Here is a 20734-nt window from a genome sequence, read left to right on the forward strand (position 1 = left end):
GACTAACGGAGGAATTTGTTTTGTATCACTGTATATACTTGTAATATGTTTGGTTTTTCTTCCTTTCTCAATGAATGTGGAAGGTAGAAAATTTGGAACTAAAAATAAAATCATAATGAATCCAAAAGAAAGAAATGCTTAGTTTGAGATCTTATTTCCAGTCTTCTGGTAGAATATCTATAAATAATAAATATCTATAAATAATAGTCAAATTAAGAGAGGAACTTAGACTTTCACCTACTAATGTAAGATACCTTAGGAGAACAGTTGAGGCCTTAGATAGTTAAGAATCAACCACACTTAGCTATAGACAGTTATCAGAGAAAAGACATATATGAGAGCTATTAAGAATTGTTAACAGGGACTGAGAGTTATTTTGGGAAAGAGTTATCATTGGGCAATATTGTAATAAACAACTTAGAGTGACTTAAGAACTCTGATCAATACAATGACTAATGGACCACAAATTCAAGAGACTCACACTATTCACCTCTAGGCAGAAAATTGAGGGATTCAAAGTAGTTCCTCATATTATCACATGAAAACATAAGAAAATATAAGCATATTTTCTTTTCTTATTTCTTTTTGGACCTAAAACATACATGTATGTATGAGTACATAAACACATATATGTATACATGTATTTGTGTGTCTGCAATGGATTTTATTTCTCTTACCTCCTAAGTTAATGGTGAAAGAAAAATTGGGGAGACAGAATTCAGAACTGAAAACAAAGTTGGTTTTTTAAGAGAATTATTGTGAGGATTATTGAAATGTTACATTACTAAAGTTTATTTTTTGCTGTTTCAATCTTTAATCATTTACTTTTCTTTTGATAAAATTTCCTTCAGATTCACAATATATAACATGCTTAAGGAAATTGGTTCTAGCATAATAGACAGTTCAACGGAAAGATTTTCCCAGATTTCTGAATGAGGACTCTAGTCTAAAGATGGATCCTGTTCCATAAAATATCCCTAGATCCATCATGACAAAGACATCTATGAAGCAAGGGTTATATTCTATCAAGCTAAAAAATGCTAAAGAGATGAAATTTGACCACTCTTTTAAATATTCACAATTTATTACCCCTCCTGGAACACTTTGGTTTTTTTCCCCTAAAAACATTTTTCTCTCTGAGAAAAGAAAAAGATTGAAGCTAGCTGGGAAAAGGTGGGGGAAAAGTCTTTTAAGGAGTACTGGTCATACAGTATTCTCAAATTCCAAGAGCCTAACTTGATAAAGCTAGCCTGGGCCACTTGACAAAGAATGAAATAATGACAATGAATGTTCAACCAACACAGAGCCTGTTGGATATATTCCTGAAAATTCTGGTACTTTCCAGAGGATGATTAATTGACCACTTTCTAGGTTCAGTGAGTCATAGAAGACTTCATTTCATGATATAGGCATATGTGGGTGAAGAGCTAATGTCAAAACAAAGAATACCTCAATTATCCCTAGTTCTACTACTTATTGGCTATATGATCTTGAACAAGTCATTTAATATTTTGATGTTCTAGTGTAGGAGTTCTTAATCTTTTTTTGAGTTGTGAATCTATTTGACATCTTGGTAAAGTCTATGGTTTTAATGTTTTCAAATGTATAAAATAAAATGCATACAATTACAAAGAAAATTAGTTTTATTAAAATACAACTATCAAAATATAAGAAAAAAGTACCTAGACTGCATAAGACTGTAAATTGTAAAGAACTTGCTGACCTGCATCAGTAAAGAGAATTTCCTCATCTGGGAATTTCCCATACCAAATCAATCATATGTCAAATCTATTTCCTTTTTTAATTATCAGTGGAATCTATGGAACTTATTTAAAATACCTAATGTAATTTAGTTTGCAGCTAGCACAAAGAACACAGCTTAGGCAATAAGGGAGCAAGATTCTAGTTCTGGGCCTACCATTGAACAAAGCCTCAACTTCTGTAAAATGAAGAAATTGGATTGGATGCTGCCAGTATGTGCTCTTGTTCCTCTGCTTCCTTATCTTTGGCACTCAAGCCAGACTTGCAGTGTGGTCCCTTCCACTTTCTAGGATAATTGAGGTTTCCAAAGTATCTTCTGGTTTTTATTACTAATGATATTATTATTTATGTTATACAATAATAATATATAACATTTTAGAATATTTCTTGGTTTGTAAAGTACTTTACAAATATTTTCTCATTCTTTCCTCATAACAACCTTGAGAGGTAGGTAATATTATTATCTCCATTTTAAAGAAGAGGAAACTGAAGCAAACAGAGATTAACTGGTTTAAACTGTATGATGGGTCATATAGGTAGTATCTGAATCTATATTTAAATTAAGGTCTCCCAATGCCACTTAGCTGGCTTGTCTAATTATAAACAGTATTCACTGATAATTGCAAATATTATACTTTGCCCATTTTTTTCTCAGTATTTGGAACACTTTCTTCAATTATTCTTCTAGAAGAATTTTAGAGTTCGTAGAGAAATTATTCTATCAAAAAAGGCTACCACATCAATTATTATTCTGAACATGATTAGAGCACAGAAACCAATTAGTTTGGTAGATATATCCTATATGTGAGACAACATATATCTACATTAATCTACATTTCCCTGTTACATTGTATTATACATTTTGAGGGAGAGGTGTGTGTCTGTATGTATGTATGTATCTGTGTGTGTGTTTTCTGAAATCAATATTTAGAAAGTGTCTTTATTGAGGAATATACCAGAAATGTCAATAACTTATGCATACCCTTTGATTTAATGAACCTACTACTGAGAGTATGTACTCAAAAAAGACAAAGGTATAAGGAAGGGTTGCATATAAATTAGAAAACAGCAGCACTTTGTAATAGCAAAAAATAAAAGTGAGCTTTCAATCAATTTGAGACTATCTGGACAAATTGTTGTATATGGATATTATATGGTGGTATATGAACTTGGGTACTGTATAAGTCACAAAAGAGTTAGAGATATGCATAGTAAGTTTCCTTGCTGATAGCTCTTTATCTCTTTATTATTATCATTTAATTAATTAATTATTTTTTTATTAATATTATTTAGAATTAAACCAAAAAAAAGTAAAACCTCAAACCATTCTTTTTTTTTTTCTTTCACTCTTACTACCTACTCATTTATAATCACTAACAATATAACTAATTATCTCAATTTTCACTGAAACTGCCCCCTCTAGGATTATCAAAATTTTAAGTGCTAAATTTAAAAACGACGTCTTCTCAGGCCTCATCTTTTTTGATCTCTCCACAGGTATTGACACTGCTGACTTCTTGAGTGTGGATGAACTGAATGGTGTAATGCATAGTGTTTACCCTGGAGTTAGGAAGATCAGATTTAAATCCCACCTCAGAGATTAACTATGTGTCTCTGTACAAATCACTTCATCTTGATCAGCCATAGTTACTTGATCTGTAAAAAGGGGATTGTAATACTACACACTTCATTGTATTATTTTGAGAGTTAAATCAAGAGAAAATATGGTGCTTTGTGCACGTTAAATCATTATGTAAATGTTAGCTTTCATTATTGTTCTTATTTTGCTTTCATAACAGTCTTCTGCTCTCCTGTATTTTCTTTTTTTTTTTTTTTTTTTTTTTGCTGGATCACTATTTCCTGCTCCTAGTTGTGGATTTTCTCCCAGGAACTATCTATCCTATATCCTCTTTTATATCCACACTCTCTTTTCTCTCTTGGTAATCACATCATTTCCAGTGGATTCAAATATCATCTTTAAGCAGATAACTCGCAAATGTACAAAGTGAAAATAAACAGCTTCAGTCCTTCTGCTGACTCTAATTCCCCATTGTGAAAATGCCAATATCTCTATTTTGATGACCCATCTGCATCTCAAGCTAAATGAGACCAGCTTTCCTCTTAAGTTGTGCTTTGGTCACCACTTTATTTAGCAATGATTAAGGCAAAACTATAAAGACATTCCTATCAAACTTTTTCATTTCTAGTCAGAGCACCACCACCATCTTAGTCATTCAAATTTATAACCTCTTGGGTATCCTAGATTCTTTGTTCACTTCTAATGAGCTGCCAAGTTGATTTTGCCAAGTGCTGCTGATTCTACATCACTAACATTTCTACTCTCAACCTCTTATTTCACTTCTGCCATGTTTGTTCAGGTCCACATCACCACTAGACTTTTTTTCTTTTTCTTTTTCTTTTCTTTTCTTTTTTTTTTTTTTTGGTGAGTAAATTAGAGTTAAGTGACTTGCCCAAGATCACAAAGATACCGTCAAATGTCTGAAGCCAGAATTAAACTCAGATACTCCTGACCCTAGGGTCAATGCTTTCTCCAGTATGCCACCTAGCTGCTCCAATCACTAGACTTTTATGACAACTTCTTAATTGGTCTCCCTACCACTAGTCCATCACCAAGTCATTTCTTTGTCATTGGCTTCTTATTGCCTTTATATTCTTAATTTTTTTTTAATTTATGGAATAAAACAAGTATTTCTACAACAGTATAATAAAAAGATCATTCTATATGACATTGTAAAACCATTGTGTACAACTTGCTATTCCCTTCAAATATATAATAAAGTGATCATGTACATTTTTAAATGTGTTTCCCCTTTCCCATCCTAGATGGCTACCATTAGACAAATATATAAATACATATGTGGGGGTACATATATGTATACATGTATATATACACACATATGAATATAGATACATACTTTACTGCAGAGAGTGCAGTTGGGCTGTGCTCAAATTGGTACATAATTTGAAGAATCACATTTAACTAAAAACTTATCTTATTAAACAATTGCAAGAACAAAACTATAAAGGCATTCCTATCAATCAATAAACACTTATTAAACATCTGCTATGTGCCAAGCACTATGCTTAGTGATATAATTACCAAAAGGGGAAAAAGACAGTCTGCAACCTGAAGGACCTCACAATCTAAGTGGGAAAGCAACAAAGAGGCACAAACAAGTTTTTTTTTGTTTTTTTTTTTTTGTTTTGTTTTTTGTTTTTTTAAACAGGAGCAATAAGATGTAATTAAAGGAAAGAAGACTTAGAATTAAGAGAAGCTGGAGAAAGCTTCCCATAGAAGATGATATTTTTGGTAAGATTTAATGAAATTCAGGGAAGTTAGTAGGTAGAGATGGGGGGGAGCATTTCAAGGTAGAGGTACATCCAGAGAAAATGCCAAAGCCAAGAGATTTAGGTGTTTTGTTCATTCAACATCTAGGAGATCACTGTCATTGGAATGAAAAGTACAGGGCAAGAAATAAGGTATAAGAAGACTAGAAAGTTAGGAGATGGCTGGGTTATGAAGGGCTTTGAAGACCAAAAAGATTTTTTTCTTATTATGAAAGTCACTTAAAATGGAGGAAAGTATGTTGAAGGGAGAGTCTTGAAACACTATGTACTAGTTCAATCATGAGACCTCTAAAAAATTGGTTCTATTATAATCCCCATTTTACAAATGAGGCAACTGAAGCAGAGATCAAATAATATGCCCAGAGTCACATAATTAATAACTCTATGAAAAAGGATTTGAACTTAAGTAGTCTTGACTTCAGGTTTAGTGGCCTGATAGCACTATCCCAGAGTATTCTTTGACCTTTTTCTTTCTTTTCTAATGCACTGACCTTGTCTCAAGAGTCTAGTCCATCAACCTTGTCCCACAATTTCTCCCTAGAGTGTTCATTTCTTCTGCATCACAGAAACTTCAAGATATACTGGGAATATGTTTTCTCCTCTTAATGGTCATGACCTAAACGAATCATCTACCTCTGATGTAAAGGACTTGTTATGACTCAGTTGTCTGAGACAGTGATTTCATCAATGTAGAGAATTCCTGCTATGAAAATTCTATCAAAGCAAAACAGTAATCACATTACAACATAGAGAGATGCCTGGGACACTGAGATTAAATTATTTGTTCCTGTCCACATTACTAAATGTTAGTACATGTTAAATTAGGACTTGGAAGTGGGAATAGATGACACCAAGGTTGATTTTTCATGGGTCCAGATCTTTGAGGATTGCTAAATGGGGCCCATTAACATTGACTAGATTGTTTAGCCCTGCGAAACAGACTTTGAGGGAATAGGAAATAGAATATAAAAACTTGATAGAGAGAAGACCAAAGGATATGGACCATGGGATATTGGCAGGAGAGAAGGAAAAGCCTTACTAGAACTTCACAGTAGAGGGTTCCATATCTAGTGGGAAGTATGAATATAGGAACCTGGAGAAAAGTATAGGGGAGAAGGAATGAAAAGAAGTGATGGGGAAGCATGAAAGACCAACTTTTTCTACCTTTAAATTTTTCCTAGAATTATGCCCAAAAAGTTATCAAACTGTGCATACCCTTTGACCCAGCAGCGCTACTACTAGGCTTATATCCCAAAGAAATACTAAAGAGCGGAAAGAGACATATATGTGCCAAAATGTTTGTGGCAGCTCTTTTTGTAATAGCTAGAAACTGGAAGATGAATGGATGTCCATCAGTTGGAGAATGGTTGGGTAAATTATGGTATATGAAGGTTATGGAATATTATTGCTCTGTAAGAAATGACCAGCAGGAGGAGTACAGAGAGGCCTGGAGAGACTTACATCAACTGATGCTGAGTGAAATGAGCAGAACCAGAAGATCGCTGTACACTTCAATGCTGTATGAAGAGGTATTCTGATGGAAGTGGAAATCTTCAACATAAAGAAGATCCAACTCACTTCCAGTTGATCAATGATGGACAGAGGTAGCTACACCCAGAGAAGAAACACTGGGAAGTGAATGTAAATTGTTAGCATTAATATCTGTCTGCCCAGGTTACACGTACCTTCGGAATCTAAAGTTTATTGTGCAACAAGAAAATGATATTCACACACATGTATTGTATCTAGACTATATTGTAACACATGTAAAATGTATGGGATTGCCTGTCATGGGGGGGAATAGAGGGAGGGGGGGATAATTTGGAAAAATGAATACAAGGGATAATATTATAAAAAATATATATATAATAAAAAATTATTAATTAAAAAATAAATAAATAATTTTTTCCTAGAACCAGCCTTAGGAGTATGGCCATATACTGAATAATATTTCTCCAATCAAAATATTTTATGATAAAGTATATAATTGTATTTTTTAAAGTTCCAAAGTGACATTGAAAAATCTCTTTGTTGAGATACTATTTAGCTGACTGTCCATTTATAATGATTATCCAACTCACTAAAGTGCCTTCTGTATTATTATTTTACCTATTATTTTAAAATAGGGACTATTACTTTTTTCTTCCTTCCACTATCCCATCACAGTATACAGGAAAATTTAGCAGGAATAAACCCCCAGTAATTTGGATAATTATGCCCAATTGTGCTCAAGGACACTCAAGGGTTTTGAATGACAATTGAGAATATTTTTTCCAAGTTTCTAAACTAAAAGGAGAGCAGTTAGGTAGCATAGCCTTGTGCTTAAAATTAATAAAAACATCTTCAGCCTCAAACACCAGCTATATGACTCTAGAAAAAGTCACTTAACCCTGCTTCCCTCAATTTCCTTATCTGTAAAATGAATGGAGAAAGAAATGGAAAATCACTCCAGTATCTTTGTCATGAAAAACTCAAAAAAAAAAAAAAAAAAAAAAAAAAGACACAAAGAGTCATATATTAAATTAATGATATAATGACAAGAAAATTAAAACAAAGATTTTTCTCATCTAAAATATGTCAGTTTGAAACACAGGAGAAAGAGGTTTGTAAGTATCACTTACATCAATGAATCCATCAACAAGTATTTTTATGTGTTTACTCTGTGTTTGCCTAGATTAGGGGCTGAAGACACAGAGCCAAGGAGAGTAAAACAGCCCAAAGAGAATAAACTATAGAGAAGAGGTTATTCATTGGGTACAAAGGGGTCAAGAAGGATTGTTATGGGTCAGAACTCTGAACTTGAAACAAGGATGCTTACAAGGTACTAACTAAGTGGAATTGATGAGACAATGGTTATCTAGTTTAGCATGGTTCAGTATGATTTAATCTTACAACAAATGATGGTTTCCTAGTGATATAATGATTGGTTTATATTCAGTGTAGAGCATATAAGCAGGGACTGAGAGCCCCAGGAGATAAGCTCTGGGAACCCAGGAGACAAATTCATTTTACCTTCAGTCAGGCTTTTGGTGGCTGGCCTGGCCTCCTGCACTTCCTCCACTGAGACCAAGGCTGGTCTGAAAGTCTCTCCAGAAAGCTGCCCAACCCCAGAAAGGAGACAATAAAGGATTTGGACTTTAACATCTTGCTGTTCATGTGTGATTACTGAACTGAAAGGAAGGCTACCTCAGAAGCCTCCAAGAAACCAAACTAGAGAGCATTAGAAAGGATGATGATTGAAAAAAAGGCTATTAGATTTGGCAATTAAGATATCATTGGATAACTTTTCTTATTACCATTGGTTCCCCTGATTGGTAATGGTTATAGAAATACTTGGAGATCAAAGCTATGATGTATCTCTACCCTTTGGCTAAGCTTCACTGGATTCAGAGGTTGGAAGGCACCATTGGGAATGAGAGAGAGAATTTGGAATGAAAGCCCACTTATCTGGCACTGCATTAGAATTATAACACAGACCTATACTTTTTTTTTATCAATATAGAGAAACTCTGAAGTATTTATTCTGTAATGCTCAAATGGCAAAGGGCTGGTAGAATCATATTAGAAATAACTAGTACTGTAATTGTGACCAAAAAACATAGGAAATCCCTAATGAAGAATAAAACTGGGAATTATCTACTGGCAGCTCAGAAAAATCTAAGAATAGTAATGAAGAATGACAGTAGGTGCAAAATGTTGGGAGCTCCTAACAAGTATAGGAAAGATTTCCTGGCAGAGAGCTGTAATAAAAAATGGTTTCTGGGAGCCCCACCTAATTCATGTCTATTAATAACTGAGCATATCTAAGTCTCTGGGAGAGTGTTGCTCATTTTCCATGAGGTCTATATGGTTCCCCAAAAGTCTTAGTTCAGTTTTAAACTTTCATACTTTTAAAATATCTATAGGTCTTATATTTGATATGTTCTAAGCTATCAAAGCTTAAAATTACACTAAGATTAGGGGGGGCATTCTAACTATCTCCTTACCTCAATCTACTTTTTAAAAAAAGTTTCTACTCTGAGTTTTGTGAACTTTTGGTATTCCTAGATTTTCTGGGTATAAATAACAAGTAAAGCAGAAAGAGTGAAATATTTGAAATCAGAAAACCTTTTTGACCTTTATGAAATTACTTCTCCTTTTTGTCTCCTGATTTCCTTATCTATAAAGTGAATGGTTTGAACTAGGCAATTTCTAAGGTCCTTTCCAGTTCTAAATCCTAGGTGGGTTTTGCTGATATGGGTCACATTTGGGGTTTCCTTCTATTCTGTTAAAAAAAAAAAAAGTTTGCTGTTGCTGATTGCAAGTTATGATTTATTTATAGTGTTTTAAAGCCGGCATGAATAGATAGAAAATTGTACTGCTTAGTCGATCATGCTGACAAAGCATTTTTTGCCTTTTTTTTTTTTTTTTTTTTTTTCATCTCTGCATTGAGAATGTGGCTGCACAGAAAACAGCATTTTTAAATCCAGAGAAATGTGCAGCTGTTTGGCTAGTTGACTAATTACTTCTGAGACTTTCAACCCTCCAACATAAGTCATTTTGGGAATGACTATTTCAAAGAACTGCAGGGCTCGGCACTTCTGAAGACCTTTTCATCATTGAATTTTAAAGAGCTGAAGAATTATTCACTCATCCTAATCCCAGCTCTGAGTGAAACAATGGAATGATATTTTTAGAAGAGCCAAACATACCAGAATGTTGGCTAAGAAAAAGGCTTCATGGCAAGTTTGTGGTTAATGAACAGCTCTTCCACAGGCCACATGGCATAAGGTTTGAATATTTGACAGATGCTTTATTTTTCTCCATATTGTACATTAGCCTGATTTCTTATCATTTACTTCAGGTGCATAATAAAAGTGCCAAGAGGATAATTTACCACATCTATAGATACTATGGGGAGGAAATTGTTTAAATTTTCTTTAAATACAGCACATTTGTATTTTGAAGTTGCGTATAACAACTATGTCCAAGCCCTCCAGCTAACCAAGTGTGGGAGTTCTATTGGGATATCATAAAGTAGGGGGAAATGGGCTTAGAAATCAGAATAAAGTTGGCACACATAGAATGAGTAAATCCTATAGGTTCTGTAGTTTATGCTGGTTTGCTGAAGTGTGAGTTTTCTGTTCCTACTTCATTAACAACTTCTGGTCATAGGAAACGATTTATTGATCTGGATTCTGCATTCCCACTTAGTTAGTGTTAAATTATACTTCACCTGATCCAGTTTAGGAAATCATTTTCCCTCCTTTGGTTTATATAGTTGACATCTCCATTTAACGACTGAAATATCCTTTACAGTATGATTTGTGGATGAAAAATTATGGTAATCTTTCAATTGTAATTTCTATTATGGTCTTTTTAGTGGTTATGATTTTATGTTTTTTGCAATTTATGTCTTATATACAATAGTGTTACATTAATTGTTTTGAATAAATAATTTTATTAAATTAAAAGAGACTCCTGGTATCTTTAATATTTGCAAATAGTTGCTAAATGCAATGAAACAAACTCTGGAAGGAAAATGGAAATTTAAATCAGGGAATAACAGTGAAATGGCACAGTGGAAAGAGCATTGCTTGAGGGCACAGGATCAAGATTTTAATTTTGCTATTTACTTTGAGTGGATGACTTTGAGACTCCCTTATCTATGCACAAGAAGTTAAAGGATAATCAATCAATCAATAAACATTTACTAAGTACCTACTAAGTGCCAGGCCCAGTGATAAATTCTGGGACTACAAAAAGAGGCAACAATTTCTTCCCTCAAGGTGTTTACAATCTAATGGAGAGATAAGGTGCAAATACTATATATATACAAACCAGTTATATAGATGATAAAGAGAAAATAATTCACAGAGAAAATTAAGAGGAATTGGGAAAGGTTCTTGGAAAAGAAGGGATTTTTGATGGGACTTTAAGGAAGTCAAAGAATCAGCAGGCAAGATGAGCAAGGAGATCACTGGAAGACAGCAAGTGAAAATATTTTACAGCCAAGAGATAGAATGTCTTTTTCAAGTAAAAGTCCAGGGTCAGGACTGAATCAAAGAATATATGGTGGGGAATAAAGTATAAGACTGGAGTATGGAATTGTGAACAGCTTTGGAAACTAAACAAAATTTTGTATTTGACTGTGGAGATAAAATGGAAACTAGAGCTTATTGAGTAGGAGGGTGACATGGTCACTTTTGTACTTTAGGAAAATCAATTTAGTTGCTAAATGAAGGAATGAAAAAAGACTTGAGGTAAGTAGATAAATGCACCACTGGCTAAGGCAATAGTCAAAAGTACAAAATGATAACCTACAACAGAAGGTTGGCAGTGTCAGAGGGTAGAAAGGGATGCCATATTTGAGAGATGGAGTATAGATGAAATTGATAAACCTGGGCAGCAGGTTAGATTATGAAGGGTTGGTGTGTGAAACATAGTGAAGAGTCAAGGATGACTCCTAGTTTGTAAGCCTGAGGGACTAATTACTTACAGCTTAGATGGCCTAATAAGCTTAGACCCTTATAGGATATGTGGTGTAACTTCCTCTTTTCCTCATTTTCAAAGATAAAGAACTGGGACCCCAGAAAGATTAAGGAACATGCCAAAGGTCACATGAGTAGTAAGAGGCCAAGAAACTAACAAAAATCCCTTCCAACCTATTATTAAAAAGTAAGGAAAAAAAGAAGGAAAGAAGGAAGGAAGGAAGGAAGTAAGGAAGGAAGGAAGGAAGGAAGGAAGGAAGGAAGGAAGGAAGGAAGGAAGGAAGGAAGGAAGGAAGGAAGGAAGGGAGGGAGGGAGGGAGGGAGGGAGGAAGGGAGGGAGGAAGAGAAAAAACTGATGATCATTTATTTAACAGTATTATGCTTTTTCCTGCTCTCCTCTACTCTTCCTTCCCTTCCTTATTTCCCTGTTTTCTCCCATTCTCCCCCCCCCCTTTTTTTTCTTTCCTATTCTTTTTTTTTTTTTCTTTTTTGGAGTTCTAGAGCCCTGAACTATAGTAAAGAAAATCTGAATTTAAATATGATTCAGACACTTACAAACTATGGGCAAATCATTTAACCTCTGTCTGCCTCAGTTTCTTCATTCGTAAATTGGGAAATAATACTAATAATAGCACCACTTCCCAGATTGTCATGAGGTCAAAATTAGATAGAGTTTGTAAAGTACTTTATGTTCCATAAAGTTCTATATAAAGTATAGAATTGTTATTAATTACAATTCAATACAAAAAATAAGAGTATCTCTCTAATTCTACTATAATGATAGCTTCACATTATATTTTGATCATGAGCTAAGAATTGTGCCCAGAAAGTTGAATTCCAAATAGTGAGTTCCAAACTTCAGTAATAAGTTGGAATACTGACTCAAAGTGCTTATGTATATTTTTTTAGAAACAATAAATTAGGAATGATGCTCAATAAATATTTCTTGATGGATTGATTGGTTGTCTGACTGAAAATTCATGAGCTCATAAATCAGACTGACATCCTGGTTTGGAGAAAGCTGTAATGCAAAAAAAAAAAAAAAAAAAAAAGTACATATTCATCTGATACTTTCATGTCAATGAATCACTTTCTTTGCTACAGTGCTTATAAAATATAATTATTATTATTCCCAATTTACAAATGAGAAAACTGAAACTCAGTGAAGTTGTGGCTTGCCCAAGGTCATCAACTGTGTGTGTATGATAAATCTTCCTGAGTTCAAATCTGGAAGTGTATAACACTTCCTAGCTATGTGACTATAGGCAAATCACTTAATCCTGTTTGCCTCAGTTTCCTCATCTATAAAATGAGCTGGAAAATGAAATGGCAAACCACTCCAGTATCTTTGTCAAGAAAGCCCAAAATGGTATGAGAGACTCAAATATAATTAAAATGACTGACTATATACACATATGTACACACATATCTACATATGTATATATACATACATTTTATTTCTTGTATATAATTATATATTTATATTCCCTGTGAATTCTCTCTCAGAACAACAACAACAACAAAAACGTGATCCAAATAAAAAGACTTTGATTACATATGATAGCATATAACACATTCAAAAGTCATAGACTCTCACCTTTATCTTAATTTACCTGAGATTGTTTTTTACCATTTATATAAATTCAATGGAGTTTTAACATTATTTTCTTTTATGTTGTTGTCATTCTGCATATTGTTCTCATGATTTATGTTCACTTCACTGTGTCATTTCATACAAATCACCCCAAATTTCTGAATTCTTCTCTGAATTATTCATAATTGTAATTTCTTATAGTATTAGAGGATTCTCTTTTGGGAAGACAATACACAAAATGAAGGTGAAAAATTGGAGTTGAAATGGGGTGGGTTTTTGAAGTCCAGAAATCAAGAATAGGTATGTGAGGGGAATGAAGGTCAGGGTAAGTTCCTCTGCAAAATGGAGGGTACAGAAAGAACTCACCAATAGGAGCAGGAGAGAGGCCTTAGAGAGGGATGTTTTTTTGTTGAGAAGATCACAGGAAGGGTTGGGTGCTCCAGGATGAGGAATCTCTAGGCCTGAAAGAAGATTCAGAATGAGAGACCATGATTTTGATGTCAAGAAGCTAGGAACAGAGCCAAAAAGAAGAAAGAGGGATTAACATCTAAAAGGGAATTTCTTTTTAATGTAATCAATCTCTTTGACTTACCCTTAATGTGAAAGGACATTTAAAAAGAGGAATGATGGAGAACAATATGGCTTTTGTGCCAGAATATTTTAAACATTAATATCCAAATTGTGAAACCACAAAGTCTGTGTTTCCTGTATAATAACATTCTGTGTCTATATGTATTTAGGAGGGAGAGGAAAATGTGAGGGGTATAATGGAAGGATCATATAGTTAAACTGGTAGAATGCCAATGAAATCTGTGACAGACTTAAAATGTGGAGAAACACAGATGTAAATCTACAAACAATTCAATTTATTAACTGAGATCTAAGCTTACCAGTTGAAGCTATTTCTAGCTTAATTTTGTGACTTTTCCCCTACTACTATTACTATCATAGTTCACAACAATTCACCACCAGATGTTCAAGTCACACTAATGAAGACCTTTAGGAGCTATTGAGGATTAACTTCACCCTAGAGGAACCCAGGATTAAACCAGGATCTTCATATTAATTAATTTAGTTGGACAAATTTTAATTTTTTTCACAAATGTATTGTTTATCTCAGAATTTTAAAGATAAAAATCTTCATTCTGCCACTGTTCCCTGGGTCTAAAATTAATAAAAGAACAAAATTATTCTCCAGGGAGCCAGAACTAGAAGCAGTAAACTAAAAAGTTTGTCAAAATCAAATACCTAAGTAATGTAACATACCTTTCCCAAAATTTGAAATTTTCTGGTTAGATTTAGATATTGTCCATATCCTCCATTCATCCCCAGTATCATCGGGCCTTTTTTGTTTCTTGAACAAGACAATCTATTTCCTGATGTCATGCATTTTCAATGACTTTCCTCCTTACCAGAAATGATCTTCCTCCTCATCTCTCTCTCCCCTTGCCTGGTTTTCAAGTCTTAGGTAAAATCCTACCTTTTGCAAAAAAAAAAAAAAAAAAAAAAAGAAAAGAAAAGAAAAGAAAAACAACCTTTCCTAAAGCCTCTTAGTTCTATTATCTTTCTTCTGAGATTATGGATATATCTTGTTTGTACCTCAATGTTTAAATGCTCTCTTCCCCAGTAGATTGTAATCCCCCTGAGAGCAGAAGTTATTTTTGCCCTTCTTTGCATTTTGACATGGTGTCTGGCACATTGTAGGTATTTGATAAATGTTAGCTTGCAAATCATTCTTAATTTTGCACAATAAAACTTGTTTTTTGTGTCTTTTATGATCACTCATTCCATTTATATTTGTTGCATCACTCATTTTCCCTCTAGCCATGTCTGTAATTGGTACATAGTGTAGAGTCAGCTAGGTGATGCAGTAGACAGAACATCAGACATGGAATCAGAAAGATCTGAATCAAATCCAGTGATAGATACTATTTGTGTGAATCTGAGCAAATCACTTCTTTGCCTCAGTTTCCTCAACTATAAAATGACAATAATAATAATAGCACCTACCTCTTTGGGCTATAAAGATAAAATGAAATAGTATTTGGTAGGTGCTTAAAACACCTGGCACATGGAAGATACTTAATGAAAGCTCATTTCCTCCTTCCTTCTTGTTTGTCCAAGCTGGATTATTCTGATCACTGCTTTCTTTCTAGATGTTAACCATTTTTTGAATAATACAATCTAAAATTTTACTAGGAATTAAAGTCAGTATCATTGGACTGTAATATGAAGTTTCATCTTTCCTTAAAAAAAAAGACATTTTCTTTCTCCTGTACTTCAATACCTCTTCCTTTATTCATAGTATTTCAGAAATGAAGCAGAAACAGAAGCAAAACAAGAAAGTGGACAAGGAGGAAGAGGAAGAGAAGGAGGAGGAGGGGGAAGAGGAGGAGGATAAAAGAAAGAATAGCATACAGTTCTCTGCCAAATATTTAGAATGATATATCATGAATAAATCATATTCAGATTTATCTGTCACTAATAATATTATTTGATAATAGGACTCTTAAAAGAGACAAAATTTCCACACACAGAAAAAAAGAATGCTATTTTTCTGTTTTCAGACTGGTTAGATATAGAGACCTTTGGCTTACTGACATTGGGGCACTGTGTGTTGTGCCCATAACAGTCTAGTTTTTTCAGTACCAGAATTTCTCTAACCACTTTAGGATTGCCGATTAGCATATTAGGACTTGAGTCCCCTCAGCCCAGGGAACTTTAGAGTCATTTCAATGGTAGTGCTTATTTGGTTTCATGTAGGATCTGGGAAAAAAGGACCACTTGATTCCATTTTTGCTCTTGTGTAAATCTATTCACTCATCAAAATAATCTGACCCACTTTCCACCTGAAAACAACCTATCTTAATGGTGTCCCTGCTTCTGCCTGAGATATTTCTAATTATGAGTGTGGGCTGAATAAAGATGTTCATTTTACCTGTATACAATTAGTCTCAGTTTCTTAGAACACACCTGAATTTGGCAGTGCTAGGACTCTTTAGTTAAGAAATCCTGAAAAATAGGAGTCTGAAATTCCAAGTTATTATACCTATCTCCCAAGATTTGTCTTAGGGAAACTAGACATCAAGAACTAGAAATGTCAATCCTGTGACCCACAAACTGTGGGTATTATCTATCCATCTTCTGTCAGAGGCCTATACTATGACTAAGGAGATTACCCTGAACTTTGTGTCTTTTAGTTATCCTGTCCCTTGACCTCATAATCAGAGGCAGTAGGTATATCTTCTGATTGACAGTGATTTAGGGAAGGGAGAGCTACTCATAAAAAGTTTTAACTCCATCTATTTCATTAGTTCTACCAAATGTTGTATAACCACTTTGGTTTGGAGCATAATATGAATGTAAAATAATGGCTCCTTCTATTAAAAAGGTTATTTCTATTCAATTAAACAATATTATCAAGCACCCACTGTGTGTAGAATATTATATTTGTTTAGGAGGTAAATGCATACATACATACATATATATATCATATATCACATTTTCCTTGCCTTCAGGGATTTTACTGTCAAGAATATAGCTTTAAATTGGATTCTAAAATCCTTGACTAACTTCCATAAGAGGCAAGGCTTTGATACTTAAAGAAAATACAGAATATCTTCACTTAAAACAATGGAGTGTTTTTCCCAAGGTCATCCTGAAATCTGTTGGGACTTAGTAATGATTTTAGGAATACAAAGGATTCAAATTAATTGACTAACTGAAATTTAGGAAGACAAATTCGTCTCAGGGTATAAAAAGAACTCTGAAATGAGCATCTCTCCCTCACTCCTTCTCTCCTCTTTTGCTCGAATTTATCTCTCTTTCCCTCTTTCGAGCTCTCTTCCTTTTTCCACACATTCCAAGGCTAGCATGGAGTAGAACAGGTCTACATTCTGAAAGATGGGAATGGGAATCATGTGACAGCCAACCCAAGAGATCTGTGAACTCTCAGCAAAATACCCAAGCCCTATATTCTCATGAGGATGAAGAATAAGGTTGGGGATCTCATTCATCAAGATTTCTCCTTATGAATAGTAGTGGTGGTTTCTCCTTACTAGAGATACTCAGATTTAAATAGTTTCTAAGACAACACCCACTTCCAAGATTTATGTGGCTCTATATATGTGGTATGGATAGAATGACTCATATATTTGGAGGCAAATGACTTTTGAGTGGGGCAGGAAAGAAAAGTTGAAGTATAAATTTGGAGCCAAAGGATTTGAATTTGACTTGCAACTATTCAACTTTATTTTTGTGGTCTTTAGTATGTCTTTTAACCTATCTGGTTATGTGTTTTTTTCAGTTGTAGAAAGAAAAAAGCCAGATTATGTGACCTCTAAATTCCAAATCTTTTTTTTTTTTTTAATAATTCTGTCTCTACCATTTACTTTCTATAAGATCTCAAACAATCCACTTAACTTCTGACAGTTTATTGATTTGTTATTGCTCAGTTTGTGCCAAGGTCTTTATGAACCCATTTGGGGTTTTCTGGGCAAATATACTAGAGTGATTTGTGATTACCTTCTTCAGCCTATTTTACAAATTAGGAAACTGAGGCACACAGGGTTAAGTGCCTTGCCCAGAGTTACACATCTATAAGTATCTGAGGCCAAATTTTAACTACATTTTTCAAATTAGAAAACTGAGGATTAGAAAAGTTAAGTATATTTCCTGTGTTCCCAGTAGCAAGTGGCAGAATTTAGCTTTATCTCATGCCTGCTTATGCCAGGTCCAGCACTTTTTCAATTATATCATAAGTATGCTTTTTACAATAGCTCCATGAGATAGATAGTACAAGTTATTAATCCACTATATGAATGAAGAAACTTAGACCTAGAAGAATGAAGTAATATGGCTCTCATAGGAAGCAAAGATTCAAATCCAAGTCTGCTGATTCCAAATTTTCTAGTACGAGGCTAAAAGTTACTATGTCAGACTACTTATTTAGCCTCAAATGATAGCTATTCATCATGGTATGGTGATGGGACATCATAGGGCATCAGGAGTCCTGTATTCAAATCTCCATTGTTCAATAATGTATCCATGAGTATGTTACTTAACATCTTTTTGCCTAATTTACTGTCAGTACAAAATGATTAACTTGAATAAGATGGTTTCTTCCATTCCTAAAATCTTGTGATTCTATTTCCAGTTACTTATGGTTCTATTTCCACTTGGCCAGATTATACTGGAATTTCTAGAGGCAATGATAATATACTACCATTATTTTTAAATGTGGCTCCTTCTAAACATCTGTTTGACTCATAAATTATAAATATGATGTAATATCCATATTAAACTATAATTGCTTTATGTATATAAAAGAAAATATAATTCTTTCCCATGTAAGGATATCATATCAATAGTTTGTTCTTGCAGGGTTTATTTTTTGCTTCACATTCTCAAGGACATCTTTCATTGCATAAATTAGATATAGTGGAAAAATCAGTGGATGAGAGCATGCATTTCAATTTGCCATCAGACAATATTCTCTGGGAATGAACAGACTGACTCCAACAAAAATAATCTAAAAGTTTAGCTTCTTCTCCCTTGCCCCCTTGAGAAAATACTTTTTGGACTAAATATAATTACAAATTCAAATATTGAAACATATTTAGTAGATTCAGCATAGGTTATAGAAACAAGCAATGCTTGGGACAATTCTCTAACACAAATGCATAGTTTAAAGAAGTTGTTGGGTTTAGGGTTTTTTTTGACCATTTAACCACAAGGGAATATTAAAAATGACAGTACATGTAATTATAATCTGAATTAATCTATCTAATTCTGAATCTGATACAAAGGCTCACAAACACTATTGCCTTGCATTCAACATGATATTTGCTCAAGAAAAATGAAATAAGCCTTTAAGAAAGTATACTTCTTGGGATCGGTTCCTTGCCCCTGTACTCACCATTACTTCCCCTGTACTCACCATGAGGAGTTAAACTTAGGTAAAATCGTGCAGCAGCAGGAAACTGTGTGTCTGAGCCAATACACTGCTCCTTCCTTTTAGGTGTGGATGCAAAGCCCTTTCAAAGCAATTGTGTTGGCTTTCCTTACCCGGCTGCTCAGAACTTGCTGACAGATTTACCTTTTGCGGCTTCCGGTAACTCGGACAAGAAGAATATGAACAGCTTCTCCAAGTTGCTATTCTTAACGCTCTTTCCAGAACAGTGAAGAAGGGAGGAAAAGTCCGTGATCTACATGCAAAGTACCAGCCTGCCTGAGTGTTTGCCTGCTGTCAATTCCCCTTATTCTTGCCAGTGATGACATTCAGCTACCGCACAGGATCCAGCACTGATTTCTCCTTATGTAAAGTGTGCTAGGGCAAGTGTAGGAAATAAGCCATTGATGATCTAACAAGCGAATAGGACTGTTCCTTCATATTAACAGTGCATGGGCTATGGAAACTGGAGGAGACTGATTATTTTGCTACATATTTTGGAGGTAAATATGTTTGAATGATTCAATGGTTAATATACTAGAATTCTGGCAGATGACTGTCAGCCATACTGTGAGCTGCAGGAGAAATCTCCAGGAGAAACCAGGACTGTCAGCATGATTCCGTAAGCAGAGTAACTCTTCTAGCAAACCCAGCTTTAAGTCATTTCATGAATAAATAAATTAAAAATTAGAGGTTACTTAACAAACATCTCTATCCATTTGGGATTACTGCTGAATTGACTGATTAAAATGTGAGTGAAATCCATTTGCTGGAAGGTGTTGTGGGAGAGCATAAGTAGATGTAACTATTAGCACCAAATGATTCACTGCAGCTCTTAGCTGTTGAATTGCCTTTGCCTCTAGATTGCAGATTTTCTTCCTTCAAAAATGGATTGTTTTCATATTCTTGCTTTTCTTGTTACTATTGTGTCAAATTGATAATAAAGAATACAGAACTCAATTGCTGAATGACCCCACAAATTGAGGTATACTTTCAGAAATTTTTTTATGGAGAGAGCACTGCAGTAGAATGGCATTTCATAATAGCTTTGAGTTAATTTTGGTTTAGCTGCATTGGCCAAAACCTTGCAATGGTCTAAGTTATTTGAGAAAAAAATCAACAAAAATTATGAGTTGGCATTACTTTTAAGCAATGAGTAAGAAATCATAGAATTGGTCCTTTTATAAATTAAGTCACAGCATAAAAACTGGCCGCAGGGAATAATTTGTGGGAGATAGAGAGAAAGGGAAATATTAATAGAATGGGTTTTTTTAAAAACTGCAAGAAATATTAGTCATGTTGAAGCAGAAGTCTGATATTGTCAAATAATTATAAGATCCACTTAGAGGTAGTCACGCATGATTTTGATCAAAGTGTGCAACATCTTTGAAAGTGTGTTGGGTTCCTTGAAATATTTTACAAGCTAAGTTAAGTACCTTGGACAGTACTAAGGCATTCTGTCTGGAATAAAGCAACAGAGAGATGGAACTGTGTAACAGAATGTGATAAAAATCCAGGAGCAATTTAAATAAATACCAAATTCCTGGGAGAAAAGTTAATATTTAGTATAATATCTGGATGTTTCTAAGT

At 34.2% G+C, this 20734-nt stretch overlaps 1 long non-coding RNA gene across 1 annotated transcript in view; it reads right to left on the bottom strand.

Annotated features, from left to right (window-relative positions):
* Positions 1-19656, bottom strand: part of LOC141562905 (uncharacterized) — an 88001-nt gene extending 68345 nt beyond the window's left edge. The window contains exons 1-2 of the long non-coding RNA XR_012488275.1: positions 19133-19656; positions 13561-13655 (exon numbers count right to left, since the gene is read on the bottom strand). This is a non-coding gene — a long non-coding RNA (uncharacterized LOC141562905). The remainder of the gene's footprint in view (positions 1-13560; positions 13656-19132) is intronic.
* Positions 19657-20734: the final 1078 nt, after the last annotated feature.

The sequence above is a fragment of the Sminthopsis crassicaudata genome, chromosome 3, assembly GCF_048593235.1.
Source record: "Sminthopsis crassicaudata isolate SCR6 chromosome 3, ASM4859323v1, whole genome shotgun sequence".
NCBI lineage: Eukaryota > Metazoa > Chordata > Mammalia > Dasyuromorphia > Dasyuridae > Sminthopsis > Sminthopsis crassicaudata.